The 20,280-nt window shown below is 41.5% G+C and overlaps 1 protein-coding gene across 3 annotated transcripts in view; it reads left to right on the top strand.

Moving 5' to 3' along the window:
- The window catches only part of SMAD2 (SMAD family member 2), an 84,587-nt gene continuing 64,629 nt past the window's right edge, over positions 323-20,280 (top strand). For 2 of the 3 annotated variants that reach the window (XM_018039540.1, XM_018039538.1), the window contains exon 1: positions 323-532. The gene's annotated coding sequence lies outside the window, so the exon portion shown is untranslated. Of the gene's footprint in view, positions 533-780; positions 971-20,280 lie in introns of those variants that run through there. The other variant, XM_018039539.1, reaches the window with a different exon arrangement.

Genomic DNA, 20,280 nt, shown 5'->3' with positions numbered 1-20,280 from the left:
CCGGCCGCGCCTCGCCTCACGCTCTACGGGGGAGGCGGGACCAATCAGCGAGCGACGTCTCCCTTCCGATTCGAGGTCCCCGACGCGCGGCTCACACCCCGAGCAGCCAGCGCGCTGATTGGCTGCGTGCGCCGCCGGTCCGGCCGGGAGGGCGGGGAGGCCGGAGGGAAAGGAGGTGGGGAGAGGTAGCGGCCCGCGCCTCTCAGAGCCCACAGCTCGCGCCCTGGCACTAACACGGGCGCTCGGGCCTAACCCCTTCTCTTTCTTCGCTGTCCGGGTCTTCCGTGCGCGCCCCCAAGGCCGCGCGCTCGGCCAGCGTACCTCGCGCCCCTAACGGGCGTCCGGGGGCGCCAATCAACGGGCGGCAGGGTGCCAGCCCCCCGGGGCTGCGCCGGCGAATCGGCGGGGCTCGCGGCCCGGGGTGGGAGGCGGGGCTACCGCGCGGCCGCGGCGGCGGCGGCGGCGGCGGCGGCGGCGGCGGAGGAGCAGCTCCCAGCCACCAGCCAGCGAGCGCCGAGCGAGCCGCCCGGAGGTGGGTGCGCCGCGCCGCTGCGGCCGGCGGCGAAGGGCGCAGGGCGGAAGCGGAGGTGGGGCCGGCGGGCGCGGCGGGGGAGGACGGCTCGGCCGTCGGGGGCCGCCCGGGTGGGTGCGAGGCGGGCGGGCGCGCGCGCCCGAGGGGAGGAGGGGCGGCGGAGGCGGCGGCGGGACGCGCGTCCCCATCCCCTCCTCCCCGCGGGCGGCGGCCGGGCCCGCGCCGCCCCCTCTCCCGTCCCCTCCCCGCGCGCCGGGGCCGCCGGCCGGGCTCCGGCTGGGGGGGCGGGGCGGCCGCCAGAGTGTTTTCAGTTCCGCCTCCAGTCGGCCCATTCCCCTCTCCCCTCCCGGCCCCTCCATCCCTTTCGGAAGAGGAAGGAACAAAGGTCCCGGACCCCCCCGGGCTCTTGACGGGGCGGGACCCGGAGCCTCGGTCCAGGTAACGCCGCGGCGCCCGGCGGGGCCTCGGGGCCGGGGTGTGTCTCTGTGGGGCTCAGGGTCGGTGAGGCGGGCCGGCCGCGTCACCTGGCTGGGCCGAGGGGCCGGGGTGTGGCGAGGCGCCTGGCCGCTCGCGGGGTGCGGGAGTGCGGGGCGGGGCGGCCGGGGGGACGGGGTCGGCGCTGGGAGCCACCCGCCCGCCCGCCCGCGCGCGCGGCCCGGGGCGGGGGCCGGCTGTGTGGCCCGGCCCGTCCCCTCCTCCTCCGTGGCGGTCACCCTCGGTAGTTTGTGGTGGTGATTTTCAAACCCCGCAGGGACGAGGCTCTGGTTTCGGGGACTTGTTGGGAAGCCCGAGTTAGGAGCATGCGAGACTTTGCTTCCACTTCCCCCCCCCCCACCACTTCCCTGGTGCTGTAACCTTTGTTAACCATTCTGGTCTCGGGGTTCAGAATCGCGAGCGTGTGCTCTCACACAAACACGCACACGGCTGGTACTCCGTCCACATAACTTCTCCACTAGCTTGTGAAAGTTGCTCTTGTGAGCGGAGCCTATTAGTTTTTTTTTTTTTTTTTAATCACACGCCTTTAGAGAGCAAGCTAATTGATTTCAACGTATTTCAAACTTGGTTTTCAAATCCTGCAGCTTTAATTGTTTTCTTCTCTCCTGGGGAATACTGCCCTTGGATTGAGTACTTTTGTCTTCTACTTACTTAATCCTTTCGTGGTTAATGGTTTCCTTTTGATCCTGAACAAAAGAAAAAAACAGTAGTTAGGTTGGTTTTGTTATTCCTTCCTCTTGACCCTTGAAAAAGCTAAATACTGCCGGTTTGTTGTCAACTAACCCTTTATTTAAAAAGAGACGTTTCCAGGTAAAACGAAAATGAGGTAGCATTTTTCCATCAGTCTTGTCATGTTTGTTACAGTTTGGGGTATCCTAAACTGTGGTGTTTTAGCACGACACAGCTAAATTTGTTGTGAATAAATAAATGATCTCGCGAACTTGCTTGGAGTAATTGCATCTTTTCAAAAATTCCATCTTTTCTTCTGGTTTCATATGAATTGAACCTTCACCACTGATTGTAAGGGTGCTTTCCTTGAGACAAATAGATAATACACTTCTATTATTTTGATAATACATTAGCTGTTCTAGTTTTGATCCCTTAAAAAAGTTAGCGTTAGGGGGTGTGTAAGGTAAATAGTTAAATTTGGGAAGTTGTGAACAAGTAAATGAAGCAAATATTCTAGAGATGAAAGAAATAATGTAAAGTGGGCTTCATAAATGTGTCATAGTTTGAAGATGTTTTTTTCGTTTGCCTTAAAAAAAAGTACCGTACAAGATATTGATAGAATTTTCTCCACCAAAAGTTCATTTAGCAAACATTTATATCAAAGTCAGAGACCAACACTGATTTTATTTTTAAAGTTTCTTAAGTTTTTTTTCTGCTGTAAAATTAGTTGTTGTAGTAAATAAGAACAGTTCAAATCTATTGGCATTTCTAAGATGAGTGCCCACTTAAACCCTTAATGTTAAAGTTGAGTTTGAAGTAGTTCATTGGTCTATTTTAATTAATGTAAGGTGTTCGGAAACATCCATTCTGGGCTTTTTTTTTTTAGTATGAAAGTGCTGTTAGAACTTGGTTTTTATACTTTGTAGCTATACCTTCTAGTGATTTCACATTCTAAGTGTTCAGCAAAGTTTGGCTTTTTAAAGTTGTAACTTAGCTGTATCTAGTCATAAATGGTCAAATCTCTACACACACATCTGTAAGGTTCATGAAATAATAGTTTGCAAGAAACTGTGCAGAGTAATTTCCTGTTGTTTGTGGCTTGTCAGGCTTGGTATGTGCTTTAACTCTTAAGTAGGAATTTGGGGATAGTTTGGTATATTTCAGCAGAAATTCTCTTTAGTAAGAACAAAGGTTGTTTCTACTTCAAGATGGCAGAAGGTCCCCTTTTCATTTGCATACTGTAAATACCTCAAACGTGTTGCTGAAATCTTGTTACTTCACATTGAGGGAAAATCTGAGTGACAGAATAGTTCAGCTGCATAACCTGATCAAAGACCTGCAAAGAAGTTATTTTGCAGATATTTTCAACTGTGGCTTTTTTAAAGGTCCGAAAGCACTGCTTATTCTTGTTTGGCTTTGTACTTTAGGACTTCTGAGGCCTCGTTTTTTTGTAGCAGCTTTTTTATACAGGTGTTTCTGTAATGCATATAAAATCTGTATTTAGTGCAGTCTGGCAGATGGAGCCTTATTCATATTCTTGGGACAAGAGTCATTTTTAGAGGCTGGAGAGGGGCATGTCTTTTGATGGGAGTAGAGGAGCCATTTTTATCTGTAGATGTTTTCCACTAAGTATCACAAAGGTATGTCAAGAAAATGTGAACTAAAAAGATTTCAAAACCAGTCCAGGCAAGGTTATGCATTTATTCAACAAGTAACTTGTATTTATTGAACAGGTAACATTTACTCATTTATTAAACAGTAAAATGATGTTTTGCTGTGTGTCAAGCCCTGAACTAGGCAATAAAGTAACAGGGAACAAGTATACGCTGTTCCTTAATGGAATTCGAGAAGTGGGAAGTCTTCATTTCTCCTTGCCCTGTCCTCCAGTGTTTAGAAAATCATGTTAACGTATTGATACAAATTGAGGGAGATTGTAATACAGGACTGAGCCACTTCCTGAAGTGTGCTTGCACCGCTTTCTTTTGAGCATAGAGCACAGCACTGGGGAAGGGGTCACATGTTCACGCTCATCGTCTCTGGGAACAGATCATGTAGTTTTTTTGGAAAGAGGGAACTTGTCACCAGTTTTACACAATCTCTACAAATTGAAGGTATGACCAGTCTTTCAGAAATTAGTATTTGTTGCTGAGCTGGTGAACACTTGAAGAGCTAGCCTAATTTGGCCTTGGTTTGATTATTCGTTGCCATTTATATCTTCCCTGATAGCACAGTTGGTAAAGAATCCACCTACAATGCTGGAGACCTCAGTTTGATTCCTGGGTCGGGAAGATTTCCTGGAGAAGGAAAGGCTTCCCACTCCAGCGTTCTGACCTGGAGAATTCCATGTGGGGTCACAGAGTCGGACACAATTGAGCGACTTTTGCTTCACTTTGTAGAAGATGGTTAGGGAAAGAAAGCAACCCTGAACTGGTCAGGCTCCAATGAAAGAGCCAGAAATAAAGTATAAAAACTTAGCTAACCAAGACCAAGCGTTGGGCTGCAATCTTGTGTAGTGGAAAGGCCCTGGGTTTCGGAGTCAGAGAGACCAAGGCTTACAGAGTCAGTTTCTCGGTTTTATGGACAAATTACTTTAACTCCTGAGCCTTGGTTTTCTGACTGAAAATGGAGCTGATAGTACCTACTTCTTAAGGTTATTAGAAAGAGTAAATGACTGTGATGAGGGTATGAAGGTATCTAAAACAGTGCCTGAGAAGATATAAGGGTCTTCTCAGATATCTCTTGTTCTCTTCTGGTTGTAGTTTTCACTTGTTTTCTTTCTAGTTCAGACGACTCTCCTACCCTCTTCTCCTTGACCTATGATAACATGCATATGAGAAACAGACACTAAGCAGGAAGGCCAAGGGTAGCCAGGTTGTCCCGAGTCCATACGTTACAGCCCTAGTCACGGGAGAGTCATCGCTACCCTTAATTAGATCCTGTTGGCATTTATTTCGTATGTTTCTAACAAGCAAAGTTCTCATACTTCTAATCCGCAGAAGATTAGAGACAAATAGATTGTGGGTAATGTGGGAGGTTGAGGCCAGTCTAATGGGGAGTGGACTAGGAGGATGGGGAACTGTTAGCCTACTGTCCATTGTAAGATAAAACAGATAGCAGCTTGGTGAGGATAATGGAGATAATCTACAAGACACAGAAGCAAATACTCAGAGCCTAGCTAGCAGGTCTGGAACCATTCAGTGCAGGACCAGACCTGAAAGCATAGTAATGAATGTTCATCAATTAGCTTAAATCATATTTGGGAAAATCTATTTAAAGAGCGTGGTAATAGACATAATATACTTTAGATCGTCATTCAGGATGATTAACACATGTTCTTAAAGGAGTAGAACGTGATTCTAATGATGTATTTCATGAAAGATCCACAGTACCTACTGTGACCAAGCTGCTCTTTAGTTTTGCCATTCTGGGAGCCTTGATTCCAGACTAAAAAATCCTTCATGCGAGGCCAGTAGTAAAGAAAGGTGATCTGAATGGTATAGCGCCCACGCCTGTTCTTCAGAGGAAGTCATTCTGTTTGTCAGTCTGCGGGGATGTCATGTACAGTTGTTCACTTGGGTTTTAAGATAAAGTAAGTATGCTAGTGATTTCTAGAACTAGTGTGGACAGTTGGCTGGTTTGTCTGTTGAGGGCTTCATGCCTCTTATGACTTCTGTTCAATATTAGCCTTGATAACTTTTTTGGATCTTCCTCCTTTCTATCTCCAGGTTGTACTTTCTAAACCATCTACTCCATCAAATATTAATATTAATTGGTGACCTTGTAATTATAGCCTTAGCTATTTGGGGGGGGCGGGAAGGACTTTAAAAAAAACTAGTAGTACAAAAGTAATCCAGCCCTTTTTGTTTAAAAATGCAGTTTGAGGCTTATTGCTTATCTCTGATTTAATTTTGATCATTTCTCCAGATGAGTATAATTGTGATCTGTTCAATTAGGACATACTTCAATACTGATTATAGGTAGATATCTCAAGGATAGCTCTGAGTTTCAATTTCAGTAGGTTCATATAGGAAGAATGTAACTTTGCCAAGTCAGGTGGGTTTGGACCCTGCCTCTGGTTTGGCTAGTTAGCCAGAAGTATTAAGGTAGTTAATATGATTGTGGCTTACACACTTGCCGTACATTCTAGAGTGTACGGATTGCTTTTGGATTATAAGTGAGCCACACTGATAGAGAACAGATACCTGCTCATTTAGATGTGTCTTTAGGTTTGTGCTTTTAAGAAAACAAATCCTAAAGTGATTCATTCTCATTAAAAGTTTGCTATGAAATTGTCACTAACTCTTCCAGATAGTTCTGGAATTTTTTCAAAATCTTGGGATCACTTTGGAACAACGGAATGTGAGTGCAGACTTTAGTTTTGGTCTGTTCAGTACCCATGTCCAGTTTGCATCTGAAAAGCTGCATTTCCTTAAACAATCTAGTGTGCCCTTTCCCACCTTCTCTCTGAGGGGTAGGTCTAGCTTCAGGTTTAAAGTATTCAGCTAGTAAGGAAGAATACTGGGAGGAGCCGCTGCAAGTTCATCACATTTATTACCTTGAGTCTTTCAATTCAAAAACTCCATCTGAGGACATAGTGTACTAAATCTGTGATCTTAGTTTGCCTGTTTAAGATAAAGTACATTTGCATATGTTGCTTCAGCTTTTTCCAAAAATTCTATAAAGAGATAATGGTTAAGGATTTGTAAATATTAAAGAAATGCTCCAGTTTAATCACACCCTTCATTACAAAATGTGAGGTGGTGAATCTGGTGTTCAAAGTTCACAGAATGAACTCCTGATAAATTGTGCAGTGGAAGCTGGGCACATGGGCTTTCTCCCTTGATTTGAATGAGCTATGGAAACTTTTTTGTTGACTATAGAGTTGCTCTATCTATGGCAGTGAATGCAAATCTTCCTTGTTTAGACCATGTTTTTACTTTATAAACAGGTGGTTAGGCTGTAGTTCAGGTGAGCTGACCAGTTAAACTTTTTGTGTAATGTTTTAAGTATCAGCAGGGTCCTGCTTTGGCCTGAGGTTTGTGCCTTGGTCGTTTTTGCTCTAAACCACTTTTTAAACCTCACACGGACCTATGTGCACCCAGCAGCAGCCAGAAGGAAGGCTCCTGCCAGCAACAGCAACAGCAACATTGTGCAGAATCTCAGAATGTAAGCCAAGTGGCAGTTACTGAAGTCCTGCCTGTGCAGTTTTCCTGTCATTCTTTTACCGCGCCCCCCCAACCCACCCCCGGAAGCCTTTGAAGCTCTAGAGGAATAATAGATTGTAGAGAAGGATCTTTGGCGTAGACCCACACCATTCAATATAGTAGACACCAGCTACATGTGACTATTTAGCACTTGAAATATGGCTACTGTAACTGAGGAAATGAATACTGAATTTAATTTTAGTTAATTTTAAAGAAAGTTCTGTTGGGCATTCTCTAGTCTTTGTTTTAGTTGGACTTTTACACTCAGGACTTGAACCCAGTTGATGTGAGCATAAGTTGTTGCTTCAGCAGAAGGTCAATACAGACTCTGGGAATTTGAGGAGAAGTTGGAGAACTGAATATTTGTGCTGATTTGAGTCTGAGCTTGTGTAGTCTCAATAATTGCATCCTTTTTTACAATCCAGGGATGATAAACGAGTATGTAATTTTATGTTTATAAGCTGAATATAGGCCTGTGGATTCCACACAACTTGTTAAAAGTGAAAGGAAAGTAGCTGAACTGAGGAACAGATAGACTCTGCTCAGCAGTCCTCCTTTAATGTGGACTTTCTCTCAACTAATGACCTGCTTTTTAGGGTTAAATTCAAGCTCTGACATTAGGTTTTAACAGTCCATGAAATTGAACACATGGATGTTTCTCTTTGCTTTTGTTTAAAAGGCATATTACCCATTGCTTTCCATGGGGCCAACTTGGGTTTCCAGTTGGCAGTGCCTTTCCTTACTAGTGTACGACTTTGGGAATAAGACAGTTACAGTGAGAATTGAGAAATGTTTTTTTTTTAAACTGGCTTTTATGTGTGTGTGTTCATTAATGCTTTCTATTGTCCTGGTTTCTTTAACTAAAACAGTTGTAAAAATCCAGGTCATTAATACATCTTGCTTTTTTCCCTATCTTGTGTGATACATGTTTGAATGTGGATTGCCAGAAACCTCATAGTGATTTTTTATTATTTCAGCAGGAACTTTATTATTTCAGGAGGGAACTTAGGTGTTCTTTTTGAGGCAGCACCATCACATTTCACGTGTTTTATGTTGAAATGTCTAACTTGATTTTCTTCTGAAATAAATGTATAGGTATTGGGGGAATATCTCATATTTGCCGTTTGAAGATGTTTGGCATCCACGGTCACTTTCAGCACCGAATGACTTTCTTTGTTCGAGACTTGAATTTTGTGGGTTTTTGTCACCTATTTCCATATCGCCTTCCTGCTGTTCTTAAACAAGTCATCACTGAATTCTGAACTGCCAAGGTTAGCAGTCTTTATCCATTATCATACTGCTTCAGTGTTTGCCATCATTGACTGTGTATTATCTAGATTTCTTAAAACCATACAAAGAGACATAGATTAGGCCCTTTCCTTTTCCTTCAAATATGGAATAAAATGCAGAACATTTTTTGTTTTATCAGCTATGTATATATATAGCTAATCTAGAGAGGGCAGCAAGGGAGAAAAAAGTCTCCAGGTATCAGAAGCTTAGAAAATCAGTTAACATCAAGGAAAAGCCTTGGGGAATTTATTAGATAAATAATCCAGTAGCTGGGGCTGGGCTTCTGTGGCCATTTGGGAAAAGGAGATAAAATTCTGGAAACTGTACACTAAAATGCACACATATATATACACATCTGTTCCAGTATCATTGAAACTTCTGTGGGCTCTGAGAAAAACAAGCTTCAAACTTCTCTATGGAAAAACTGGAAAAACACTAGTCTTTGTATCCCATGAATGCCAAGCATGGTAAATAAAAAGCAGACACTAGTTAGATGTAGAATAGTGGGTTTTGGGGTTTTTTTTGAATAGTGGGCTTTTTAAGTAGGTAATACATTATTGTATTCAAACTTGAAATTCAAAAGATACACACTGCAAAGTCTCTTGCTATGCCTTACTCAGTTGCCTTTCTAAAGGCAAGTAGCATTATGAGGTTTTCTTGTATTGTTCTGAAAGTGTTACGCATTGTTCTGAAAGTTGCATATATGAGCAACTTTGTGCATTCGTTACCTTTTAGTACAAAAAGTGGTCCTGTATTTTGCTTAATAATGCATCCTGTAGGTTATTCCTTGTCAGTATATAATAAATACTTCTTAGCTTTCTTTTGGCTGCACAGTATTTTTTTGTATGTGTGTCTATAATGTATTTAATCAGTCCTCTGTTGATGGATGTTTATTTCCAGTCTTGTGTTAAAAATAGTGCTGCAACAAATAACTGTTTCTGCATCATTATATACATCCATAGAAGAGATTTCTATAAGTAGGTCAGAGGATATCTACATTTATAATATATTTTAGGAAATGTACTTTATTCATTTTTTTGAATAATAAGAGCACATGATGCCAGATTCAAAAGGAATAAAATAGTAAATGATGAAAAGTAACTCTCCCTCAGATCTCTTACCTCCTACTATCCAGTTCCGTATCCTTCTAGAGCTGCTCTGTTCAGTAGATAGCCACGAGCTGTATGTGGTCCTTGAACACCTGAAATGTAGCTAGTCCAGACTGAGATGGACTGCATGTATAAAACACACTAGATTTATAATACTTAAGTAAAAAAAAAAAATACTGTAAATAAAGTATTTTCATCTTCAATACTGATTACACACTGAGATAATATTTTAGATGTTTGTGTGTATGCTGAGTCGTGTCCAACTGTTTGTGACCCCATGGATTGCAGCCCACCTGGCCCCCTGTCCATGGACTTCTCCAGGCAAACTTATTGCAGTGGGTTGCCATTTCCTACTACAAGGGATCTCCCCAACCCAGGGATCGAACCCTTGTCTCTCTGTTTCTGGCATTGGCAGGCGGGTTCTTTACCACTGAACCGCCTGGGAAAACCCTTTTTGGATATGGTAGGATGAATTAGTACATGCTGCAGTCCATGGGGTCGCAAAGAGTCGGACACGACTGAGTGACTGGACTGAACTGATTGCATTATTAAAATGATTCAGTTCAGTTCAGTCGCTCAGTCGAGTCTGACTGTTGGCGGATTACTTTTAACTATGATTACTTTCAACTATTTTTACTTTTAAAAAAAATGTAGCTAATAGAAAGTTTACAAATACATGTGTGGTTTGCATCCTGTTTTTGTTGAGTGGCACTGGGTCTAAAATTCCATATGTATGTAAACGTCTGAACGTATGAGAGTTCCTCTTAACAGGCGGGTTTTTTTCCTTTGCATTCTAATCTATGGGATCAGAAATCTGGATGTTAGTTAAAACAGACCCGGTGGTTATTTATTGTCACATTCACTCTGAACATTTAGTGGGTCTCATCAGTGGCAGTCATGCTCCCATTAACTTTTACAATGTTGGTCCACTTTGGAGAGAAGCCTGGTATCATTCTTGCTGCATGTTGTTTGAACCCATTCCACTCTGCACTGGTTGCTAACACTGGTGTGTAGCAGTTGTTCTGGGATGCCCCTCGGTGCTCCTGGGGTTCCTTAGCCTTTCTCCTTTGCTAGATTTGTTATTCTTTTGCTTTCCCTTCTTTTTACAAAACATATCCTTTCCTTCAGGACTTTCCTTGAGAGAGAATGTATATGGAAAATATTTGGAGATATTGTATGTCTGAAAATACCCTTATTCAGTCCTGGCCAATAGAATTCTTGGTTGAAAATAATTGTTTCAGAATTACGAGAGCATCGCTCTGTTGGCCTCACTTAGTTTTACTGTTCCGAAAATCAAATCCAATCTGATTCTTTTCTATATGACCTTTAAAAAAATTTATATCTGGGAACTTTTGGCTCTTTGTTTGTGTCCTCAGCATTCAGAAGTTTTACAGCCACCAGCTTTTATGTGGGCATGTTTGATCCATTGGCCTGGGGTCTTAATGGACCTTTTCAATCAGGAAGCTCCCATCTTTCAGTTCAGGGGATACTTCTTGATTGCTTTGATAATTCCCTCTCCTTCCGTTGTCATCTCTGATGTTTGAACATTGAGCAGTCCAAGAGCTCTCTGTTACTGTTTGAATGGTTCCCTTTGTGAAGCTTGTTTCCTCTGTAAAACATGCTACTCTTGGTCAGGGTTACTATAGTCTCTCATTTCTCTGGGTGTAGTGGTGATTTTGATAGTGTTTTCTTTCTCTATATAAACTTAAAGCTGCATTTTTCTGTTTTTGCTTCATTTTCCCTCAAATAATCCAAGTAATCCTTAATTAAGAAAGTAGGGGTCTGAAAAGCTGATTGGAAACTATGCATATGGGTAGTCTCCTTTCAGTTTCATTGAAGAATAATCTGGGTGGACTGTTTGTTGGTAAAGTCTTGATTTCAGTGTCTGTATGTTTTTCCTCCTAGGTTGGTCAGGTACCCCAGAGAGGAGTCTTGTTCTGACTAAATGGGTAAAGGTCTGGCTTCTAGTATTTTTGGGAACCAGAACTCAGTGAAGGAAAGGGCTGGGGAGTGTCTGCATTTAGCATGCCTTGTGTTCATTTACTCCATCTCTTCTCCTAACAGGACCAGACTGTTCTCCAGTCCAGGTAGACTGATTTCCTCCCTGCCAAGAATAAAGGTTTAGTCTTCTGCAGAGGGAAAGGGGCAGTTACCCAGTGGGGGAGCGGGGGAGTAGGTGATTGCTTCTCAGATAGCTCTCACTCAATCCTGTCTCTTTTATCTCCTTACCCTGTCCTGGTCCTCAGCTCCTGCTATGCCTGGTGGTGTCCATAACTTAACCTTTGGAGAATTCTGCTCTGTAAATAGAATGGTTCTCTACAGGTAGCTTAGAGTTAGTAGTAGTTTCTGAAATCTGTTCACAGTTATTACTCATCCATCCATTTTCCAGTTCTCAAAATTTTGCTTTTCTTCTTACTCTTCACCTATCCTCATGAGATTGTCTTTTTTTTTGAAATTCCTTCGTTTGTATTTTATTTTGGTTTTTGTTTGCTGTCTTCACCTACAGCCACTGATTAAAGTTTTCCATGAAAAATTTAAGGAGTGCCTCCTGAAAGAATTGAAATAGAATGTGTAACTCCAAATCAGTGGGGATGAAGGGGTTGAAATGATGAATATGTGATCATTCAAGCAGAAGCCAGGAAAGGGGAAAAAAGAATCGAAGAAACTCCTTAGGAATTAGAAAACAAAATAAGATGATAGAAAGTTAGCTTCAATATCTCCATAAACCAGTACATAAGTTCACATTAAGCTTACTAGTTAAAGGAGAATGGAAACAGAAAAAAGTTTAATTAAATGCTTATTAGTAGATACACTTAAAACTAAGATGACGTAGTTTTAAAGTAAAGAAATGCAAAAAGTTGTGCTAGGCGTTATCTGGAAATCTAATTCCCAGTGTGATGTTATCTGGGGATGGGGCCTTTGGGAAGTGATTAGATCATGAGAGTGGAGCCCTCCTTAATGGGATTAATGCCCTTTTAAGAGAGACCCCAGGGAATTCCCTTGCCCCCTTCTGCTGTATGAGGTTACAGCAAAAAGACAGCTGTCTATGAAGTAGGAAGTGAGCCCATACCATACACCAAATCTGATGGCACCTTGAACTTGAAATTCCCAGCCTCCAGAATTGTAAGAAATAGATTTCCACTGTTTAATAAGGCACCCAGTCTACAGAATGCCATTACAGCAGCCCGAATGGGGATTATGCCTAGCACAACTTTTTTCATTTCTTTACTTTAAAACTACATCATCCTAGAATTTGATGGCTTCCCTGGTGGCTTAGACGGTAAAAGCGGCTGCTTACAATGCGGGAGACCTAGGTTCAATCCCTTGGTTGGGAAGATCTCCTGGAGAAGGAAATGGCAACCCATTCCAGTATTCTTGCCTGGAAAATCCCATGAATGGAGGAGCCTGGTAGGCTACAGTCCATGGGGTCACAAAGAGTTGGACACGGCTGAGCAACTTCACAGTATATAAGAATTTGGGTGCAGGGCAAGGTGGGTATGCTAGGGACAGTCTGTAGCGATCTATACAGTAACATTGGCAGAATTACAAGGATAAATAAACAAATGTGTAATAATCGTACTAGGAGATTCTAATATACATCCGAATAATTTAAGAAAAGATAGATAAAAAATAAGGTTATACAGGATTGGAAATGTGCAGTTAGCAAGCGTGCAGTAGTTACAGACAATATATTCTTTTCTGATACCTGTGGAATTTTATAAAACTTGGTTATGTATCAAGTCTCAAAGCAAATGTTGACAAATTCCTAGGAATTTGTACCCTGCAAGTCATGTTTGGGACCCTGGTATGGTCAAGTTAGAAACATCGCAGGATAGCGCCAGCTCCCAAATCCATAGTGGTGTGCTGGAAAACATTTCTCAGTTTAAGGATGAATCATAAAATTGAGAAGTGTTAAGGATGATGAAAATGCTGCTTATCAAAACTGGGTTACAACAAAAGCTCATTTGCCTACCTGGGAAATTTAGAACTTTAAATGTTTACTGAAGAATTAAGAATGTTTAGTAAAGAAAAATAAATGCATTAACTATACAATGTAATGAGTTAGAAAAAGGAAGGAGATAAAATTGAGGAATATTAATGGGGGAAAAATATAATTGAAATGACCAAACCTTTATGATTATACAGTGGAAGTGAGAAATAGATTTAAGGGCTTAGATCTGATAGATAGAGTGCCTGATGAATTATGGACGGAGGTTTGTGACATTGTACAGGAGACAAGGATCAAGACCATCCCCATGGAAAAGAAATGCAAAAAAGCAAAATGGCTGTCTGGGGAGGCCTTACAAATAGCTGTGAAAAGAAGAGAGGCGAAAAGCAAAGGAGACAAGGAAAGATACAAGCATCTGAATGCAGAGTTCCAAAGAATAGCAAGAAGAGATAAGAAAGCCTTCCTCAGCGATCAATGCAAAGAAATAGAGGAAAAGAACAGAATGGGAAAGACTAGAGATCTCTTCAAGAAAATTAGAGACACCAAGGGAACATTTCATGCAAAGATGGGCTCGATAAAGGACAGAAATGGTCTGGACCTAACAGAAGCAGAAGATATTAAGAAGAGGTGGCAAGAATACCCAGAAGAACTGTCAAAAAAGACCTTCACGACCAAGATAATCACGATGGTGTGATCACTCACCTAGAGCTAGACATCCTGGAATGTGAAGTCAAGTGGCCTTAGAAAGCATCGCTACGAACAAAGCTAGTGGAGGTGATGGAATTCCAGTTGAGCTATTTCAAATCCCGAAAGATGATGCTGTAAAAGTGCTGCACTCAATATGCCAGCAAATTTGGAAAACTCAGCAGTGGCCACAGGACTGGAAAAGGTCAGTTTTCATTCCAATCCCAAAGAAAGGCAATGCCAAAGAATGCTCAAACTACCGCACAATTGCACTCATCTCACATGCTAGGAAAGTAATGCTCAAAATTCTCCAAGCCAGGCTTCAGTAATACATGAACTGTGAACTTCCAGATGTTCAAGCTGGTTTTAGAAAAGGCAGAGGAACCAGAGATCAAATTGCCAACATCCACTGGATCATGGAAAAAGCAAGAGAGTTCCAGAAAAACATCTATTTCTGCTTTCTTGACTGTGCCAAAGCCTTTGACTGTGTGGATCACAATAAACTGGAAAATTCTGGAAGAGATGGGAATCCTAGAGCACCTGACCTGCCTCTTGAGAAACCTATATACAGGTCAGGAAGCGAGAGTTAGAGCTGGACATGGAACAACAGACTGGTTCCAAATAGGAAAAGGAGTATGTCAAGGCTGTCTGTTGTCACCCTGCTTATTTAACTTATATGCAGAGTACATCATGAGAAACGCTGGGCTGGAAGAAGCAGAAGCTGCAGTCCGATTGCCGGGAGAAATCTCAATCACCTCAGATATGCAGGTGACACCACCCTTATGGCAGAAAGTGAAGAGGAACTAAAAAGCCTCTTGATGAAAGTGAAAGAGGAGGGTGAAAAAGTTGACTTAAAGCTCAACATTCAGAAAACGAAAATCATGGCATCTGGTCCCATCACTTCATGGCAAATAGATGGGAAAACAGTGTGAACAGTGTCAGACTTTATTTTTTGGGGCTCCAAAATCACTGCAGATGGTGATTGCAGCCATGAAATTAAAAGATGTTTACTCCTTGGAAGAAAAGTTATGACCACCCTAGATAACATATTGGAAAGCAGAGCCATTACTTTGTCAACAAGGGTCCATCTAGTCAAGGCTATGGTTTTTGCAGTGGTCATGTATGGATGTGAGAGTTGGACTACGAAGAAACCTGAGTGCCGAAGAATTGATGCTTTTGAACTGTGGTGTTGGAGAAGACTCTTGAGAGTCCCTTGGACTGCAAGGAGATCCAACCAGTCCGTTCTAAAGGAGATCAACCCTGGGATTTCTTTGGAAGGAATGATGCTAAAGCTGAAACTCCCGTACTTTGGCCACCTCATGCGAAGAGTTGACTCATTGGAAAAGACTCTGATGCTGGGAGGGATTAGAGACAGGAGGAGAAGGGGACGACAGAGGATGAGATGGCTGGATGGCATCACAGACTCGATGGACGTGAGTCTGAGTGAACTGCGGGAGTTGGTGATGGACAGGGAGGCCTGGCGTGCTGTGATTCATGGGGTTGCGAAGAGTCGGACACGACTGAGCGATTGAACTGAACTGAAACCTAAGGTGCTAAATTGAAAAGACTAAGTTAGCCGAGATTGATAGAGGAGAAAAAGAGCACAAATACATTAGAAATGAAACAGGGATAGGACTGCAGACAAACTGTGATTTCAAAACTGAGACATGTGAACAGCTTTTTGCCTTTAGATTGGAAAACAGGTTGAATGGAAATCTCTAGCAAAATAAATTACCAAAAGTGGCTTAAGGATAGGAAACCTGATTATAATTTTAAAATCTTAATTCATAGTTAGAAAATACAAAGAAATGAAATTAAATAAAAATTTCAAAAAATCCAAACCCCCAATGAAAATCCCAGATGGGCAAGTTCTACAAAACCTAGGAAGAACTGGTAATTCCAGTGTCATGTAAAATGTTACGTGGTCTGAGTCCTGATAGGAGAAGAGATGCAGTGAATGAATATATGAGAAAAAATCATTTTGCTGGGCTACTGTAATCTAGTACCACGAGCCGTCAGGACAGATGTAGTATCAGAAGGGAAACATACAGGCTATACCTCAATAATAAGCACAGCAATGAAATTTTAGATATGTTAGTATTTGCTCATAACAAAAAAGCCACTGTGATTAATTAGGGTTTGTCTCAAAACGTAAAAATGATTAAACATTAGAAAACCTGTAAATGAAATTCATCACATTAACACATCAAAAGAGGAGAAAGCTCTACGATAATCTCAATGGGTGAAGGAAAGCAGATGATAAAATTCAGTACTTATTCTTAACAAAACTTCTTAGAAAATTAGGAATATAAGGGAACTTGATAATTTGAGTAAATGGTCTTTGTTAAAAGAAGTGTACCTGTGGCATGATTACAACTTTGTGAATTTCTGTAACAGATGAAAATTGCTTTGATATAAATCAGGAATATGAAGGGTATATTGACTCAGAAGGGATCCAAGGAAACTTTCTGAGACAGTGAAAATATTCTGTATCTTGACAGGGATGGTGGTTATATGGAGGTATGTATTTATCAGGACTCACTGAATTATATATTTAACATCTTGTGCATTTTATTGTATGTAAGCATTGCCTCAATAAAGTTGATTTTTTTTAAGTTAATACAGTTGACACTTGAACCGTGCCTGTCCACTTCTGTGTTTGTTTTTTTTCCCCCCAGTAACTATGTAACTACCCCATTCACGATTGAATCTTCAAATGTAGAACTGTGATATAGAGGGCTAACTGTAAAGTGACATGTGAATTTTCAAATGCGTGGAGGCTCAGCATCTCTAATGTTGTCGTTCAAGGCTCAAAAACCAATGCCAGCAACAAGCAAAATCTGAATTTAAAAAAGACACCCTTTAAAATGGCAACACAAACTACAAAATACCTAGGAAAAAATAAAAACATATGTGGGACCTTAATGGAGAAAATTAAAAGACCCATATAATATTCAATTATAAGAAAATATACTTGTGTTTATGAATAGAAGATACAGTATCATAAATATCAATTTTCCTCTACTTATTTATAAGTTCAGTGTCATTCCAAGTAAAATCGCAGAAAGGTGAAAGAGAATTCGTTTTGTCCGATACCAAGACATAATTCTGTAGCTTTAATGGTTAAGACATGATGGTATTTGTTTCAGATATAGACTAATGGAAGGAAAGGGAAAAAAAGCCTAGAAACACAGTAGCGTTTGTAATCACTAGGGAAGTGATTCAGTATATGGTACTGGTGTACTTGATTATTTCTGTTGGGGAGAAGATACCTGCCCTGCATCACACACCAAAATAGATTGCAGCCAAATAGAACGGCAAAACTTTGCAATTTGACTTTTAAAAGGTGACAGCATATGGAAAGATCCAAGAAGGTATAAGTGTATACATAACTTAAAATACTGATAAATTTGAGCACTTTAAAGTGAAATACTTCATTTTAAAAAGGCCATTAAAAGTCACTTGCTAGGTGAAGATATATGTGGCTTGTGTAATTAACAAAAGATGATTATATGAAGAGTTCCCAGGTAGCTCAGCTGGTAAAGAATCCGCTTGCAATGCAGGAGACCCTGATTCAATTCCTGGGTTAGGAAGTTCCCCTGGAGAAGGAAATGACAACCCACTCCAGAATTCTTGCCTAGAGAATTCCATGAACAGAGGAGCCTGGTGAGCTACAGTCCATGGAGTTGCAAAGGGTTGGACTCGACTGAGTGACTAAGCGCAGGGACAAGTAAAAGATGGTGAATGTGAACAAATGATTCAAAGGAGCAGGATCCTGAAAAACCAGTAAACATGAAAATATTCTCAAATTTTTTTGTAATTGGGGAAATGCTAAGTGTTGACAGCCCTCCTCTCTGTTGCACTCATGCTTTTGATGAAAGTTTGAGGGACCAAATAATGTGTTGATGATAGTGGATGAAATAGGGACTCATTTTTCCCTGGTGGGAATGACAATTAGTGTAATCATGTTGTTAGTACTTGGTAAAGATGTATATGTGCATGTCCTGCCGGGCAGCATTTCTACTTGTTGGTATATGTCCTAAGGCCTTGTTTTCCATATGTTTCCATGGTGGGAAATATATTGATATTATATGAGACACAGGCTGAATTAAAATTTTTGAAATTGAGTGTGATCTGTTTTCTACTGTATTCTGTTTTTATTTTTTTCTTTTCTGTTTTTTTGAAAAAGCTACTGCTCGGGATCAACTAAGTTGATTTCATAGTCATCAGTAGTTCACAACCCTCAATTTAGAGAGATGGCAGAGGATAACATATAATAAAATGCCTGTTTTAAGTGTGTGTGTGTGGGGGGCACTGCAGTGAAAAATCGTTTTTCTCGCTGTGGGGTTTCTTTTTTGATCAGAAAGTTCAGAAGTTTCTGTCCTTAAAGAGTTCTCCTTATGAATGAGAAGTTATATGCCAGACTACTGATGGGAGCTTGTAAGAATGGATAATTGGAAACAACCTCCTCTTTAGAAGGAGACTAGACACGGAACTGTGTTGGAGTCATACAGTGGAATGCTGTATGACAGCTAAAATGAATGCCCTAGAGTTGAAGATTATTTATGTATCTATCGGCATGAAAGAAATGCAGCAACATGAGCAGTGTCAAAGTTTGACACAAATTTATAGAATTGTGCAAAACTTTATTGTTACGGATACCACGTGTATCAAAACCTCTTAATGACCATTGGGGAAAGTCAGAATCATGGCTATCTCTTGAGAAGCAAGAGGAAGGACAGTGGGATAATAAAGGTGTTCATAGGGGACTTTAGCTGAATCCATCTGTCATGTCTTATATCTAATCATATACTACAAAATGCTAAGAGTTGACAGAGCTGGATGGGAGATCCAAGGGTATTTCAATATATATTTTTGTATGACTGAAATACTTATTGAAAAAAAAACTCTAGCCACAATAAAATTCAAGATAAATGGAGGAAAAAATAAATTTAATGAGATGTGTAACACCTTTATGCAGAAAATTAGACAACTTACTGATGGGTATTAAGTCCAAAATAAGTGGAAATATCTCCTTTTCATAAGTAATACATAGTGTCATAAATTAATACAAATTCATTGCACTTCCAAAGTTCTATAGGGTTTTGGTGGAATTGGACATCAAATGAAAAGTCATTGTTAGTCATTAAAGTGAAATTAAAAGTCGCTCAGTCGTGTCCGGCTCTTTGTGACCTCATGAACTATATACCATCCGTGGAATTCCCCAGGCCAGAATACTGGAGTGGGTAGCTGTTCCCTCCTGAAGGGGATCCTCCGAACGCAGGGATCAAACCCAGGTTTCCCACATTACAAGCAGATTCTTTACCAGCTGAGCCACTGGAGAAGCGCAGTCACTAAGGTGCATCCAATTCTTGCAGCCTTGTGGGTGTAGCCCACCGGCCTCCTCTGTCCAGGGGATTTCCCAGGAAGAATACTGCAGCGGGGAGCTTTTTCTTCTCCAGGAGATCTTCCCAACCCAGGGATCGAACCCGAGCCGCCTTCATTGGCAGGCTGGTTCTTCACCACTGAGCCACCAGGGAAGTCCATCAGATTAGAAGTAACATCCAAATTAAAAAAAGAGTCAGGGAGGACTCGCTTCTCAAATATCGCAACTTGCCTGAAAGCAGTAGCAGTAGCGTAGGTATGAATAAGCACGCCAGGGGGCTGAATATGAAGTCCCCAGTGAGACATTTATTTACAGGGCTTTGGTATGTGACAGGAGTGGCATTTTGAATTAGTAAAGAAAAGATAAACTAATAAGTGGTGCTAATAAAATGGGCTTCCCAGGTGGCTCAGTGGTCATGAATCCGCCTGCAGTACAGGAGATCCAGTTTCCATCCCTGGGTCAGTAAGATCCCCTGGAGGAGGAAATGACAACCCACTCCAGTATTCTTACCTGGGAAATTGCTTGGACAGAGGAGCCTGGCGGGCTAACTTAAGTCCATGGGGTCGAGAAGAGTTGGACACAACTGAGAGACTGAGCGTGCACACACACGCTGGTAAGATAGGCATCCTTAAAGGAGATACTGAGATTGCCCTCTCACCCCTTAAATGGAAATTCCTGATAAGTTAAAACCTAAATGTGAAAAACAAATGTAAACTATATGAATATCTAGAAGGAGCAATATCTTTAAAAAAATCAAGGTATCTGTTTGTGTCTCAGATTCCTCATTTGTAAATAACAGTACCCACCCCACTGAATTCTTAAGAGAATTAAATGAGTTAATGCTACCTGTTAAGACTAATGTGTTGTGTCATTGAGTAAGCACTTAGTAAATGTTTGCTACTACATTTGCATGCAGAAAGAGATCTCTTTAGAAATTAACAAAATTGTATCATAAGATATTT

Source organism: Capra hircus, chromosome 24 (genome assembly GCF_001704415.2).
Source record: "Capra hircus breed San Clemente chromosome 24, ASM170441v1, whole genome shotgun sequence".
In the NCBI taxonomy this organism is placed as follows: Eukaryota; Metazoa; Chordata; class Mammalia; order Artiodactyla; family Bovidae; genus Capra; species Capra hircus.
Note: the sequence above shows the minus strand (reverse complement) of the source record. Positions and strands in the feature narration are given on the sequence as shown.